The sequence below is a fragment of the Crocodylus siamensis genome, chromosome 4 (assembly GCF_052110815.1).
Source record: "Crocodylus siamensis isolate JL-2025a chromosome 4, ASM5211081v1, whole genome shotgun sequence".
Classification (NCBI taxonomy): domain Eukaryota; kingdom Metazoa; phylum Chordata; order Crocodylia; family Crocodylidae; genus Crocodylus; species Crocodylus siamensis.
In genome coordinates, this window is record NC_143398.1 from 1,634,034 (window position 1) to 1,649,551 (window position 15,518).

Here is a 15,518-nt window from a genome sequence, read left to right on the forward strand (position 1 = left end):
GGATGATGTAGTTGGGGCTGGTTCTGCTTTGAGCAGGGGGTTGGATCAGATGTGACTGCCTGAGGTCCCTTCGAGCCCTCATTTTCTATGACTCTAACATAGGGTTGTAGGTAAAAATCAGTCAGAAGTGTAAAAGGTCTATTTGTATTCCATCTGGGTCTTTTCAGCCTCATATGACTCTTGTTGCTGTCCATTCATTAGATTAGACATAGAAGCATCTTATTTTTAGTCAGAGCATCAAACAAGATTTCTTTATGTCTACTTTTAGGCATCATGAATGAGTCCTGCTTCTGCTGGCAAATGTAAGACACCCCGCAGAAAGCTGAGCAAAAGCCCCCTGGGATTATCTCCAGGTGACTGAGATGGTGAAGGGAGCATGGAGAAACAAACACCTTGGTTTTTCCTAGCTGCCAGGCTAGAATGGGGGGCAAGGCATGAGACGGTGCCAGATAGATTTGGTACCGGGGTTTACCTTCTGGCAAGGAATTTCATACCTGATATCCTGATAGAACATACTCTGCCTCCTCTCCCCTTTCCATTGCATTATTTTAAACCTGAATTAAAAAAAACCAAAACCTTTCTCTGCAGTGTTTCTGCAGAACATGGCATTCTGTAGTGCATGGGTTCAGCCGTTATGTCTTGCGTTGCGTCAGGGCTCATTGTAGTTTTGCTAACAGATTAGATAGTGGATTTGTACAGGATGGCTTGGACAGGGCTGATCCTGCCTCAGGCAGGGGCTCGGACTAGATGTGACCTCTGGAGCTCCCTTCCAGCCCCAGGGCTCTAGGGCTCTTGGAAAGGGTGCGTGTAATCTACTTCTGTGTAAAAGATGGAAGAAAGCATTTGTTGCTGGAGTGGCAGTTGGCATATCCAGATGTTGTGATGAATCCAACACGACTCTGAGGTTTGCAGCAATTTGACAATCTATGATCTGATTGCTTTTATTGTTGAAGTTAGGATACAGCCATTTTGTCAGATTTTTTCCATTCTGCTAACGTAATAATAACATTTGGTTGAGTTTAAATTGCTCTTTATGTCCAGGTTAGAGGCACAGAAATAGCACTTAAGACTTAGAGCATCTATACACGTGCTTTGGGGTGGATGGGGGGGGTGCATTAATTAGAGCCACTGTAATTAAAGTGCCTGTAGCATCATGCGTATTCAGTGTCCTGCACTTCAGAATGGCAGGAGGGGGCTTGAACTAAAGCTTGTTCAGCGGCCCCCCACCACCATTTTGAAGTACAGGGACACTGAGTAGATGACACGCTCCAGCAGCCTCTGTGTTACAACACACTCCAGCAGACTTGATTAATTGAATCTGCTCTGACGAATGCTAATTGAGCAGACATCAAACATGTATAGGTGCCCTAAGTGCCCTGTGTTGGATGAATTTGGTGATAAGGAAGAAGTGTGCCCATCACAAATTTCTGGACCTTCTCTGGAAAGGATGTGCTGCAAAGTCATTGTGTTCTTCTTTCATCGGCTTTCTGCAAATCTTGTTTTGCATGTCATTAGTGCCTAGTGAGAAAGTGATAGGTTTATACAGTTCATACTTTTCTGAAGTGACCGACTTTTGGGCGGTTGACTTAAGACCCTATGATGGGTTGTGGTTTTCAAAGCCTGGGTTTTAAATTAAAAAAAATTAGGGGCCTTTAAAGTCATTCAGGTTGCTTGAACAAATAACGTGAAACATCCAATATTGCTGGCCACCTTTGAAATGGCTGGTTGTAGGTTTTAAGGTCAAGGGCAAGTGATCTAATTTGATCTTTTTTATAACAGATCACGAAGGGGTCACAAAAAAGTGCCATGATATGAACCCCTGATTTATTCTGTGCTTTTCCATGTATCTGTCTCATGACCAAGCAGCCGACCAGCTTTCTAAGAGTTACTGTAGCTGAGTTAGACCATTAATTTGTTGGATATGAACTAAACCATTGTAGACAGTCAAATATGAAATGTTAGGTGCCACGCCACTGTGCTCTTTTTTTCAGAGAGCATTAGGATTGGATGTGACATTTTAAAAGCAGTTTCTTTTGAGCAGAGCAGTAGGACAACATTTGGGGTTTGTTGCAGGATGCACTTCCTTTGGTTAGTGGCTCAAGTCCCATGACGTGGTTGATGGTGACTTGCCTGGCAGTGCCTGCATTTCGGATTATAGGTTTCATTGGTTCTCTTATTTTGTTCCTGAAAGGAGCTTCATGACTTCTGCGTCTCCTGCATTGCACCGTGGTTTCAGCGAGCCTCCATCATAACTGTATTGATTTATATGTGGGTCAGCTTACATGGGAGACTTCGTGGTACAAGCCAAACAGCTTAAAATAGTAACCGTTTCAGTTGCTACCCTGATTACTCATATCGTTTCACATATCTTATGATAACTCATCTTATTTCACATATGTCCAGCTAGTGGGGTATTTTAGCATGTGGTGTCCTCGGATCTGTGCTTCTGAAAGATGAATTACAGTCTCCTAAGTATTTTTCTGTTAATTCTCTGTAAATTAAAAAAAAGTGTGTTTTGGTCACAGCGGCTAGGAGGAGAATCCAACATCTTGTTGGCAGTGGGTAACGAGCAATCTTTCTAGGTACAGTGGATTTCTTTCCCTGCAACTAGGATTGAAAACAATTTAGTTGGCAGAGCAGAAAAACACATTTTATTGCTCTTTGTTGAAAGTAAATTGGATTAGTAGTTTCGCTGGAGTCAGGTATGTATTGAAAATTGCAGGGGATTTTTCTGGGGTTTTTTTATTTTTAATCAGAGGTACACTAATAATAGAACAGCAGTTGAGGGGGCTAGACCAGCTGCTGACATTTTTATCACCATTTCCCACTCCAAGTGGGATTCAGTGATAAAAAAGCCGGTTACCAGTCTTAGCTGGTCCTGCTGCGTAGATGCTACCAGCATTGCAGGAATTCCTTAAAAGTGTCTGTACCGTCCAAGAGCCCAGCATGCTTCTGTAAGGAGTCTGAAAAACTAGTCTGACCCCTCTGCACGAGCTACCAAGAAGTTCTTGACTTTGGTCCAAAGGAGGGTGGAGGGGAGACATCCCCAAAAAGTGAGCTAAAATAGCTCTCGTCAAAGAAGCCAGTTCCTTTACACTTGCACCAACTCCTAATGAATAGCAAAAGCAGTAAGAAGATCAAACCGGCAGAACAAGTTAGTTTTATGTTTTTTAAATGGATGCCAATAGATTATTTTGATCTCAGCATTTTCAGGATACAGCTTTTGAGGAGGTGCCAGCCCATCTGAGTCCCAAAATTTTTGTCCAACTACATAGTTGCAAAAAAATGTCTCTCTTCACACCTATCTAGTTGGCCTAATAAAAGCTATCACCTCTACCAAGAGTGCTGATTGCTTTTGCCTGGAGACAAACATGGTTACAACCTGTATCCCAGAATTCATGGTTTTTTAAAGTGAACTTAGCAAAGATTTGGTTTGACTGTTTATCATTTAGGACAGTTTGTTTTATACCTACCCAATCTCCAACGTGGGCATCAAAATTAAGGACTCATCTGTAGAACAGTTTTGCTCCTTCCATAGCAGTAAGCTGCTCTCAGGTATCTCAGGAACCTATCAACATGAGGATCCTTTACTTTGTGTGGGGCACTTCTTGTGTTCAAGGTCAACTCACCTGGAGTGTAGCGACCAGCCCATGGCCCATGAATGGCACTCAGATAGGTCGACTATCAAGCCACGTCAGAGAGGAAGCAGCAGCCTCAGTTTGTGGTATACAACCCTAACTGGTAGGGTAAAGCCCTTCCAAGGAATAGCAGCAGATTGGTAGCTGAAGAAAACCAGGGAAAAAATATTGATGTCATTATTGTATCTTCTTGCATACATGCACATGCCTCTGAATGAGAGAGAGCTCCTCCTTGAAAGGTAGAATGAAGAAAAAAAATTGCAAACACTGCTTGCATGGCTCTTTTTGCAGGGAAAGCACAGCTGTCTGCAGTAGGTAGCGGGGAGTAAAAACCTGTGGCTACCCTGTTAACCTGCGAGCTGCGGGGCATTAGCAGATGCTACAGTCTGAACTGCACTTCCCAACCCATCTCCTCCCAAGATGAGCTGGGCAGGCAGGCAGTCAGCAGCACTTGCAGGGCTGAGAGGAAGGGCCAGACAGTTTGGTTCCAGTGGGTTTGGGCCCTCAGTTGACCCAGCGGGAGCTCTGCCTCTCCCCCCAGTTCAGCCCGAACAAGAAAGAGGGGCGCAGAAGATGTTGCTGATGGAACAGAACAGCCAAGTCAGCCAAAGGCTCGTCCTGCTGGAGCTGAACTGCCCGGCCCCCCCATTTGAGCTGGGAACTCTCCTCAGCAGACTGGACAGGTGCTGCAGGCTTTCCATCCACCTCAAAAAGAGGGACTGGGCAGCTTGGCTCTGGCAGGATACAGCTCTTTGCTTTCTGCATTTCCCCATTTTATGACATGCGCCACAATTTCCAGCTGCTTATTTTAGAAAAAGCATGGGTGTTGTGTTCAGGTAAATACAGTAGTTGTTCTTTCTTTCACAAAAGAAGTTCATGCCCCGGCAGAAATATATACAGTAGCTGCTAGGTCTTGAACCCTAAACTTTACAGACTCTTTGTATAGGACTTGGAAGACCTATGCAGCCTTCTAGGAGTATCTAAAAGAAGGCAGAAATTCCACTGAAATCTTATTGACACGTTTATATTGGCCTCTTCTCCCTTATGTTTGCTTCACAAACTCTTCGCTGTTTGATTTTCTTTTTCTCTTATGCTTCCTGTGGGTTAGAGCGGACGGTGAGGGACTGTTGGTGTTCCATTAAAGTGTTTTTGCTTGTAAAGTTTTATGTTTGTGGGTAACCAGCTTGTCTGTCTCACTCCACCATAGGCTAGTGAATCATAGCCTTATAGAAATGTAGGGCTGCAAGGGACCTTCAGAGGTCACATCTAGTCCAACCTCCTGCCAGAGGCAGGATCCTCCCTATCCAAATCCATTTTATAAGCTTTTAGGAAAACAGTGCGTGAATCCTGACACAGTTGCAGGGTGTAACACCCTAACCTGCCATAGGTAAAGCTGGGGGACAGTGGTGGCCACTGTCCTGCTGCTGTGATGGGTGTTAAAGCAGATATTGAGAGATCCAAGGAAGAGGATCTCCAGCTACAGAAGAAGGCAAAAAACCCCACAGGCTGTACCAGTCTGACCATGGGGTAAAATTATTTCCTGACCTCAAATATTGTGATTGATCAGACCCTGAGTGGAAGGCAAGACCCGTTAGCCAGGAATCACTGGGTTTAAGACCCAGCAGGAGCTTTGGCACAGCCCAGTCAAAATCCCCAGCCTGGGCTGCAGACAATCCCCGGTGCTTTTGAGGAAGGTGAGCCCCCCCCATTCCCTCCACCACCTGATTCATAATACCAGAGGGGGAAAAATTCATTTCCAGCTCCACGTGGGAACCGGCAAAACCAAGAAGCCTGGGAAATACCCATAGCTGAGCATGGGCATTGCTACTCAGATCATTGCTAACCAGTGCTTGTCCAGCCTCTCCTTGAACGCCTCTAGTGATGGAGAGTCCCCATCCTTCCTGGAGTCTATTCCATGGCCTCGGTGCTCTGACAGTGAAGAAGTTTGTCATGATGTCCAGTCTAAACCTACTTTGCTGCAGCTTCCAGCCCTGGATCTGCCTTCTGCTCTCTGCAGCAAGAGAAAAAAATGTGTTTTTCCTCAAACAGCCCTTGATACAGGATTTGCTTCACAATTTGAGGATGAAATTATAAGGAGTTTTCTCTCCATTTTGGGCATGAGTATCGTGGTTCAAAGTAGTATATTTATAATGGTTTACAGCTTTATAATAAACCTGTTTTAGTGGTGTGCCTGGGATAAGTTAAGGATATTGCCTCTTCTGTAAAAAGAGGTTAATATTTTTACTTTTCTATCTTCCTTTCTTGTAGGAGTGTGCACAGGAATTACTTAGCATTGGAAGTACTTTGCAGATGGAAATCACTATTAATAATTGTCAATTTTTCAGCTTCCTTATGTTTCATTGCGTGATAGTTTCATGTGTTGTTGGTATAACAAGTAGTGCTCCATTCTTCAGGGCTGCATACATTGTAGAACAGATGAGAATAGGTGGAAGAATACACGATGATATTGAGGTGAGAGAGAGAGGCTCTACAGACTGAACATAGGTTTTATGTTACTATATTGAGATTTTATTCTGGAAATTTGCCAGAGTGGGAAGATGATTTGCCAGTGACAAAATGTAAAAACAAAACCTCTGCACAACCCCACATGCTGCATTACGGCTTTCCACCTCTCTTGAAATGTCTTGCAGCATGGATATTACTAAGACAGTGGTTCTCAACCTTTTTAAACTCGAGGCACCCCTTGATAGACTTCAGGCACCCCTCAGAAAATGCCAACTCTTAGTTTTCACTCATTTTTTAACCACTGAAAAATAATAGAGTAATTATTCTGTTTGTTGCAGGGAACTCTGCAAACCCACAACAGGGCAGGATGTTATAGAGACTTTGGATTCCTATGGGAAGACTCTGGGTCTATCTTGTGAATCATGTTTGCACACCTAATGGCGCTAACCTTGCATGACGCTCTGGGAAGGATCTCAAGGCACCCCAGGGTGTTGTGGCACTCTGGTTTAGAATCACTGTACTTAGGCATTAGATTTGCCTTACAGGATCAGTCTAGGGAAGGGGTTGGCAGTTATTTTGGCTGGAGATCTGCTTAACAAGTTTTGGTGAGGCGTGGAGGGCTGCAAGGGTAGACCTGCTGCTCGACAGGTGCCCCACCCCCGGTCATCATCTTGGAGCCGGAAGTCCCACCCCCTAACTCCTGATGTTTGCTACTGGAAGTCTCTCCCCTTGCCCAGGAAATACTCCCTTTGTGGGGGGTTTGCTTGTATATTGTGTGTAGGGGGAGTAGGGGGAGAGGGGGCCGAAGCTACTTATAATTTCTACAAAAAAGCAGTATTTTAAAGAAAAACAGTGAAATATGCTGAATTCATGAGCCTGTGCAGCAACTTTGATTTACAAGCTGCATGCCTATCTAGGTAAAGAAAGAATCAATGGAAAAAACACTAACTTTTAAGCCAAGCTGTGTATGTATGACACACTAGGTCATATGCTATATTAAGGGCTTAATTCAGTGTGGGGGACTCATGGACTGTGCTATTGGGTGTAAAAGACTGGCAGAGTTATCTCAGGGAGTGGCACCCAGCCTCTGACTCCAGGAGATATTACAGTGCAACTCATCAGAATTAAATTTCACTTACCATCCTAATGCAGCTGCTTGACACCAGTTAGGAGCAAAATGTTTGTTTATTACTTTTTTACTAGTAGTGAATCATTCACTTTTTTCTAACATAGAAATAATTAGATAACTGCCTTTAATATAGAGCATATCCTCCTAAATAGCAAAAGGCGCTCCACATCTAGGCTGTTTACTTGTAAATCCATACACAATAATCCATAAGAGATTTTACAAGTATGTCAAGAGTAAAAGGGAAGACCAGAAAAACCATAGGTTCCTTATGGAATGCAGAAGGCAATCTTAGTTATGGTTGATGCAGATGAAGCTGAAGTGTCTAATGCCTCTTTTTGATTTGGCCATCACAAATAGGGGCAGCTACTGAATGAGTGCATTTGGCTGCAAAAATAGGGAAGTAGACAAACAGCCTATAGCAGTAGAAGAAAAAGTTAAGTAGAACAGCATCACCCCGGCAAATCAGTCTGTGCCCCCTCCCCTGATTGGATCATAGCAGTCAATGAGTAGTCCTCAGTGGCTTAATATCTAGTTGGGAAGTAGCATCAAGTGGGCTTCCCAGGCATCTATCCTGGGCGTAGTAATGATTTGGATGATGGGATCATATGTACACATAGCAAATTTGCGGACAACACCAAGTTGGGTGGAGTTGCAGATACTCTGGAAGGCCAGACTAGGATCCAGAATGACCTGAATAGACTGGAAAAATGGTCCACAGTCAATCATGTGAGATTGAATAAGGACAAGTCCAAAGTCCTGCACTTAGGACAGAATTATTGCATGCACAAATAGAGACTGGGAAATGATTGACTAGGCTGCAGTACTGCAAAGAAGGATCTGGGGGTTCCAGTACACCATAAGCCAAATATGAGTCAGCAATGTACTCTTGTTGCAAAAAAAGCCAGTTGGATATTGGCTTGTATTAATGGGAAAGTCTCTTGCAAATTGAGGGAAGTGGTTCTCCTCTATTCAGCACTGGTGAGGCCTCAGCTGGAGTACTGGGTCCATTTCTGGACCCCATACTTCAAGGAAGATGGAGACTGTTTGGAAAGAGTCCAGTACAGAGCACCAGAGATGATCAAGTGCCTGGGAGATGAGACTGATGAGGAAAGGCTGAAAGACCTAGGACTAAATGGTTCTTTATTAAATAGTTTGGAGAATAGTTCTTTACTAAATAGTCTGGAGAAGAGAAGACGGGGTGGTGGTGGGGTAGATAATCTTTAAGTACCTGAAGGGTAATTATAGTGAAAATGGAGACGGTTTTTTTTCCTGTAGCTGTAGGGATAGGACCAGGAGCAGTTCTCTCAAGCTGTGGCAGGGGGAATTGTGATTGGAGATGAAGAACATTTGTTCTGACTCTGAGGGTGGTGAAACACTGGAAATGGGTGCCCGGAGACGTGGGATTTCCATAGAAACATAGCAGTCGGGTCGAAGGCACCTTTGTAGATCTTCGAGTCCGACCCCCCGCCTGGGTGGGAGAAAAATTGGACTCAAATGACTCCAGCCAGGTAGTCATCAAGCCTCTTCTTAAAGACCCCCAGGGTAGGAGCCAGCACTACTTCCCTAGGAAGTTGGTTCCAGCTCCTAGCCGCCCTGACCGTGAAGTAGTTCTTGCAGATGTCTAATCTAAACCTCCTCTCCAATGATTTGTGTCCATTATTCCTTGTTTGCCAGGGGGTGCTAGGGGAAACAGTGTCTCCCCCAAACCCTTCTGGTCCCCCCTAGTGAGTTTATAGACAGTCACCAGGTCCCCCCTCAGCCTTCTCTTGTGAAGGCTGAACAGGTTTAGGTCCCGCAGTCTTTCATTGTAGGGTCTGCCTTGTCCCCAGATCATGCGAGTGGTCTCACGGACCCTTTCAATGTTGTCCACATCCCTCCTGAAGTGCGGCGCACAGAACTGGACACAGTACTCCAGCTGCGGCCTGACCAGTGTTGCATAGAGGGGGAGGATCACCTCCTTGGCTCTACTTGAGATGCACCTGTGGATGCACGACAAGGTGCGGTTAGCCCTGCCAACCGTGACCTCACATTGTCGGCCCATGTTCATCTTGGAGTCAGTAATGACTCCGAGATCCCTTTCTGCCTCCGTGCTCTCAAGAAGGGAGTTTCCCATTCTATGAGTGTGCTGCTGGTTTCTGCTGCCTAAGTGCAGCACCCTGCACTTGTCAGTGTTGAAACACATCCTGTTTATGTTAGCCCACTCCTGTAACCTATCCAGATCTTGTTGCAATCTTTCCCTCCCTACTAGCGTGCTCACCTCACCCCAAATTTTGGTATCATCAGCGAATTTAAACAAGTTTAAAATCTCCGTCCTTGGGAGATTTTCAAGAGCATGTCAGAAGGACACTTGGCTGGGCTGGTTTAGTCAGGGCGGATCCTAGTTTAGATTAGATTACCTCGTGATGTCCTTTCCAGCCTTGCTTTCCAATGATCCTATGTTTTATTGGTTTTATTAACCAATGAGAAGGCACTTTTTTCTTTAGAAAGAACTGAGGTACAAAAGGAAGAGTTATAAAAATGGGGTCTTTAATCAAGTCTTTTCACTTGTTGATTTAAATCACTTTCCCATTTTGACTGGCTGCAGCCTGCAACATGAGGATTTGCATCTCTTTAAAAAAGAAAAAAAAGTGTTGCTGTGCATGTTTTTACCTATGTGAATGTCCAATATATTGGTGAGTCCTATAGATCTCTTAGCATCAGTGATACCTCCTGGCTGTGGGTTCCAGCAGACTCTCCCTATGCCTGAAGAAGGGTGTTTGTGCCCAAAAGCTTGTAAAGAACAACTTCTCCAACTACTTGGTTGATCTAATAAAAGATATCACTTTTGCCCAATGAACCTTGTCTGACAGATTAAGTTATGCACAGTTCACTAGCACTCGCTTCTTTTTATCAGGTTTAAATGCATTGCCTTTAATTCCTCAGTGCTTCCATTCTGGATATATTGGGTCGTGCCTTCTAGGGCTCTGAAGCACAGAAACGTTTTTGGCACTGCTGTGTTTGCACAATCAGTGTTTTGTCCAGAAATTCAAAGCGTCTTCCTTGGATGGATGGCTAAGGGTAACAAGCTCAGATTTAACACTGAAATGTTCAGGCTGAGATGCAACACAGCTTTAAATTTTGTTAAACTTCTGTGTTATTCAATAAGGAAAAGACAATTTTCAGTCCTGGCTGTCTGAAATGAGTTTCTAACACATCAGTACCTACAGATAGGTGATTTGATTTTCAGAGGCATGAGCACTTGTAACTCTCAATGGCATCATCGAGACGGGTGGTTGTTCAGCATTTCCTAAATTCAGGCACCTTACCACACACATGTATGTTGGAAAGTTTCAGCTGATATAGCTGGAGATGTTCCTTTCTATTTCTAGACGAGGCATTTTTCAGATTGCTCCGTAAAATCTGTTTTGCCCTAATTACTGTCACAATCCCGCAGCCCTGCCATGAATCAAAGCGTAGCTGGAATTCAGAATACATTTCAGAAGTTCAATTTCTTCAGGTAAGATATGTGGCTGCTCAATATGTTCTTTATCTAGTTGGGTTCATTATTTCTTCCTCTTCACTTAAACAAATCCCATAGGACATAAATTGTCATCTTGTAATATGGATGATTGATATAACAGACATGAAATGTTTAATAACATGGGAGCCTAGACATATAGGCTGTGGGTGTGCTAATCATAAATGTTTCCAGAAGAGATGATGGGAGATGCATTTAGGCATGCGCAGTAGAATTAATTTCCTGTTGGTCCACTGGCATGGGATAAGTCAAAAACAGCAGGAAAAGTGGAAAGTATAAATGTTGACATCTGTCCCATGGTGCAATACTTTACTAATTAAAGGTTTCTTTCCATTAAATATGGAGTTTCCACATGACATGTTGTTTTACTTCAAGTAAACAGTCAGATTAAAAACATTAAAGAAGAGAAGATGCATCAAAATAGCCCAAAGAAAACCAAGTGCAGGGCCAGGCAGCTTAAAGATTCAAAATGAACCAAAGTAGCTCACTAGATTATAAAGGACCCCAAGCCTGTGTTGAGTTAGGCTGAAATGCAGCAGGCACCACGGTGCTCCAAAACATAGTTAGAGGGCACACCCAGCTAACACAAACAGGGTTTTTTTGAATTCAGAATAAATTATAGGGGCTTTGCAAGATATAAATAGTACAGTGACCCCTGACACACAGGCTGGGGAATGTCATAGAAGGTGAAGACAGAGTTTCTAAGGGTAGGACTAATATTGGTTATATAACAAAATTTAGAAGAATAAATGTTTCCTGTTGTCCTAAAGCAGAGATGGAGGGAGTGATGATGCAAACACACAGCAGGCTTGATGCCCTGGGAGCCACTTTAGCAATGATACCCTCCCTTGCTGGTTGAATGCTTAAAGGTAGTATCAAAGTGCGAATACCTTTAGGTCAAGGCTTGTGCAAGCATCGATCACAGGCGTGGCCTACTTAAGGCCTCTGAAGATCATCATCCGGACCAAGCTGTATCCTTTAAATAGTCAGTGTAAAGAATGTAGGGAGCCTGTGACTATGCGTATACTGATGTTTGATGAGGTACTCTTCTAATCCCCTTGTGTCTTGATTTGGTAAATCCTTAAGCACATACTTGGCTTTCATGCATTGTGAATACTTCATGTGAAGTTGATGGGGCTACTTGGTACGTAAAGCTAAGCATATGCATATGTCTTCGCAGACTCAGGACCTAAGAAAAAACAGAACTTGTGTTGCTGATGAGGGTTATATTGACAACACATAGCATAAATATGTCATGCGGATTTCTTTATCGTGGAAATTCAGAGCAAAGAAAAGGAGCTTGTAACCAGTAAATGCATTTCATCAAACTGCTATCAAAGTGATACCCAGCTTCCCTTTCTACCCATGGCCCAAAACAAATCTGTAGTAGTGAAAAGTCAGTGCCCCAAATTTAGCTTTCAGAACAGACTGTTAAATGACAGGAGATGCCTGTCAAAGGCCTAGCTGTGTTTCAGTTCTGTCTTGAGCAGGACTCTGATATATTTTAGATCAGGTGCGTTTTTCCTGAATGATTTGTACTTTGTGGATGAACTAAATCAGTGATATATAACATAAACTTTGGTGAGTCCCAGCTCATTTCATCAGACTGAAGTGAGCCCAGACTCACAAGGGCTCAAATTATATATTTCTGATTTAGTTCGTCTGTAAGGTGCAGGTCTGTCTTGGCTTCTGCCTGACATAAGACTAATGTGGCTAATGACCCCTTTTCTTGAATGATGCCATTTTCTCTTTTTCCCCCAAGTCTCAAGATGCTCCTTGACAATATTTGCTTTTTTTTGTGTTTGGAAGTAGCAGCAAGGGATATTAGGAAAATCTTTCTCACTAGCAGGGTGGTGAAGTACTGGAACAGGCTCCCCAGAGGGGTGGTGCAGTCTCCATCCCTGGAGGTTTTGAAGACCCAGGTAGACAAAGCCCTGGCTGGGATGATGTTGTTGGGGCTGGTCCTGCTTGGAGAAGGGGGGTTGGACTAGATGTGACCTCCTGAGGTCTCTCCCAACCCTCATTTTCTGTGCTTCTTTGATTTTATGGATAGGCAGTTATGAGCAGCAGGAGGTTTTGAAATTGTTAGAAAATTCTGTGAACTTATTAATATACACCAAATGTTTGGTGGGCCACTCTGGTTCTGAGTGGTTAGAAACTTATTTGACAAGGCTTGCAGGGTCTTTGTGGTCCAATAGCTGAACAGCTTCAGTTCAGGAGGGTGACAAATTAAGCCCATGGAGTGCTTGATAGTACTTGATTTGAACATCATGAAAAGAAATGAAAGATTAGGTATGGATTCAGCAATTGTAGAAAAGTAATCTCTCAGTCAGAACTTTTTTGTTGAGAACAAAGATTACATTATTAAACATTCAATGATCAATATACATTACAGCCTGTTTTAATTGCACTTTATGCGTATACACTAATAAATTAGTTTTTAATTGCATGATCCCATACTATTTTTCAAATACAAGCTGCTGTGTACACATTGAAAATCATGGCCAAACCTTTTTGTTGTTGTTGTTTTTTAAAGTTTGTATAGTAAAGCATGCAGACACAAGGATGGTTTTTAATACAATTTGCAATATCAGCTCTAATATCTTGGGGCACTTTTACATGTGCGCGAGAGGAGGGGGGGTGGCACTCTAATTCGAGTGGCTTCAAGAGCTGCTCTAATTAACATGCTGCTGCATCTCCTGTATCAGTGTCCCTGTACTTAAAAATGGAGGCAGGGCTGCTTGGACTATGGCTTGTTTGACAAGCTTTAATTCAAGCACACTCACCATCATTTTTAAGCACTGGGGCACTGATACATGAGATGCAGTTGGCCACTGGCGTGCAGCAGTTGCCACACCTGGTTTATCTCTTCACACTTTCAGTTCAAACTTCAAAGGATCTTGCTATACCCCTGACTGCCCCATCAGCCTGGTTGAGAATCACTGAATTAACTGGATTATATATGGATCAAGTATGGCAGTTACTATGTCCCAGGGTTTGACTTTATCACTTGCAATTTTTTAATAGACCAGTCCTAAAAGTTGGAAGAAGAGAGAAGAGGAGAAAACTGTACATAAAGGCCTTTCTGCCACCCTAAGCTTCACTGCTTTTAGGTAATGCAGATAATTAGGATCTGTAACTTGCCAAGGAAGAGAATAAATATTAATGAAAGAAAGTGTCATAGATTCTGGTAGTTTTTTTTTCTAAGCTGGCACCACAAAGAAAGGGCTATGGTTTGCGAATTTTTGCCTGTTTGGATTCTCTTTGCAGACAGGGAATTGTGTGTGTATTATATACATATATATTGTCCCAAGATTTTTCTGTATATATTACTATGTACCTTTTACATTTCATATAAGCAGATAACTTAGGAAAGCATAGCAACAGTTTGTTAGTGACACAATTATTTTTCCCATACAGCTGAAAGAAATGAGGCCACTAATTTATTGAATGTGCTTGGACCCTTGTTTTTTTCCCTAGGCCGCATAATGGCATGTCTGTGAAGGAAACCTCCATCAGCACTGTGTAACTCCTAACGTTGAAAACACATAACCTAGTTCAGCTTCTCCTTGATGTTGAGTTCCCCCCAGGCTTTGCCATCATCTCTTTACGTCTGGACTAAGTCATTCTCTCTGTTGGTGGGAGCTGATACATGTGAGTTTTTTTTGCAGTTTGCAAACAGAATATATATCTACAAATTTTCTGGAAGAAAATCCAATGTGCCACGCTGACCTGGAACCCTGCAGAGTTTTATAGGCTCTGAGTTGCTCTTCTCTGCCTGTCGCTAGCACACCCTTGACCTCAGAAAATATTCTTCTTTCTGAAACAAAAGATACCCTGTCCTATCCTATGGTGTAGAACAGTCATTGTTCCTTAGCTGCCTGGCTGACTTTTGCCTCCTAATTAGGGACCTGTTTAAATCATGGTTTTGCAATTTTTGTGGAAACCTTAAAAAATGGCAGTTCTGCTATTACCATGAAAAATGGTGTTTCCCATGATATTGACCCCCCCAAAAAGCTTATTGGAATTCAGAGAAAGTGCAGCAATCCCATGCAGCCATATAGAGCATGCGGTTTGAGTGAGGGGACTCAGTGAAGGTGCCGGTCAGGAAAGCACAGGAGTTTTGGTACTATCTTTTAAGAAGCCAGATGCAATGGTGTGGTCTGAATGATTGGCTTCTTGGCCCATCAGCAGCGAGGGGCAAGGCCACTGGGGCCTCTTGGCCAGTCAGTCATGAGTGGGGGGGGGGAGGGGTGTCTCACCATAAAAAGACCGCAGACTTGGCTCTGTGCACCGCAAGCAGCCTGTGAAAATCCCTTTGTCTTGCCATGATGTAGGTAGGACCCTACTCATAATATTCTCTTTGCTAAGCCTGGAAAAGTTTGCATGAGGGCAAATGCAAATTTCTCTCCTTTCTGCTAATACACCACTTAAATTGTCATAATTTTTGGTCAGACTAAAATAGTGAGACTTAGTGACCTGTGGAGGGAGGAAAGCATCTCGGTATAAAGGCAGCCCCAGTCTAGAACGAGCTCTTCCTCTTTTATTTCCTTGCTCTTGGTCATTATCTTGCCTTCCTTGTTAAGGCCCTACAGCTTCAGCTCCCTACTCTGTGGCATATGAGGGACCTGCCCCATATCCCATAGAAAGCCACAGCAGCAAGAGTCAGGAGAAGGTCCCCTAAGCAGTTAGCTGGCATGATTCCTCCCATAGTGGGTTTATTTTTCTCTAACCAGATCACTTTGGCCCCTTCTTCAGAGGACCTCCA

At 43.3% G+C, this 15,518-nt stretch overlaps 1 protein-coding gene across 6 annotated transcripts in view; it reads left to right on the top strand.

Moving 5' to 3' along the window:
* Nucleotides 1-15,518, top strand: part of PPP6R2 (protein phosphatase 6 regulatory subunit 2) — a 154,658-nt gene that overhangs the window by 21,643 nt on the left and 117,497 nt on the right. Inside the window, exon 1 of one of the 6 annotated variants that reach the window (XM_090041390.1) lies at nucleotides 14,277-14,404. The exons of the other annotated variants lie outside the window; for them this stretch is intronic. The gene's annotated coding sequence lies outside the window, so the exon portion shown is untranslated. Of the gene's footprint in view, nucleotides 1-14,276; nucleotides 14,405-15,518 lie in introns of those variants that run through there. 6 annotated transcript variants of the gene reach the window in all.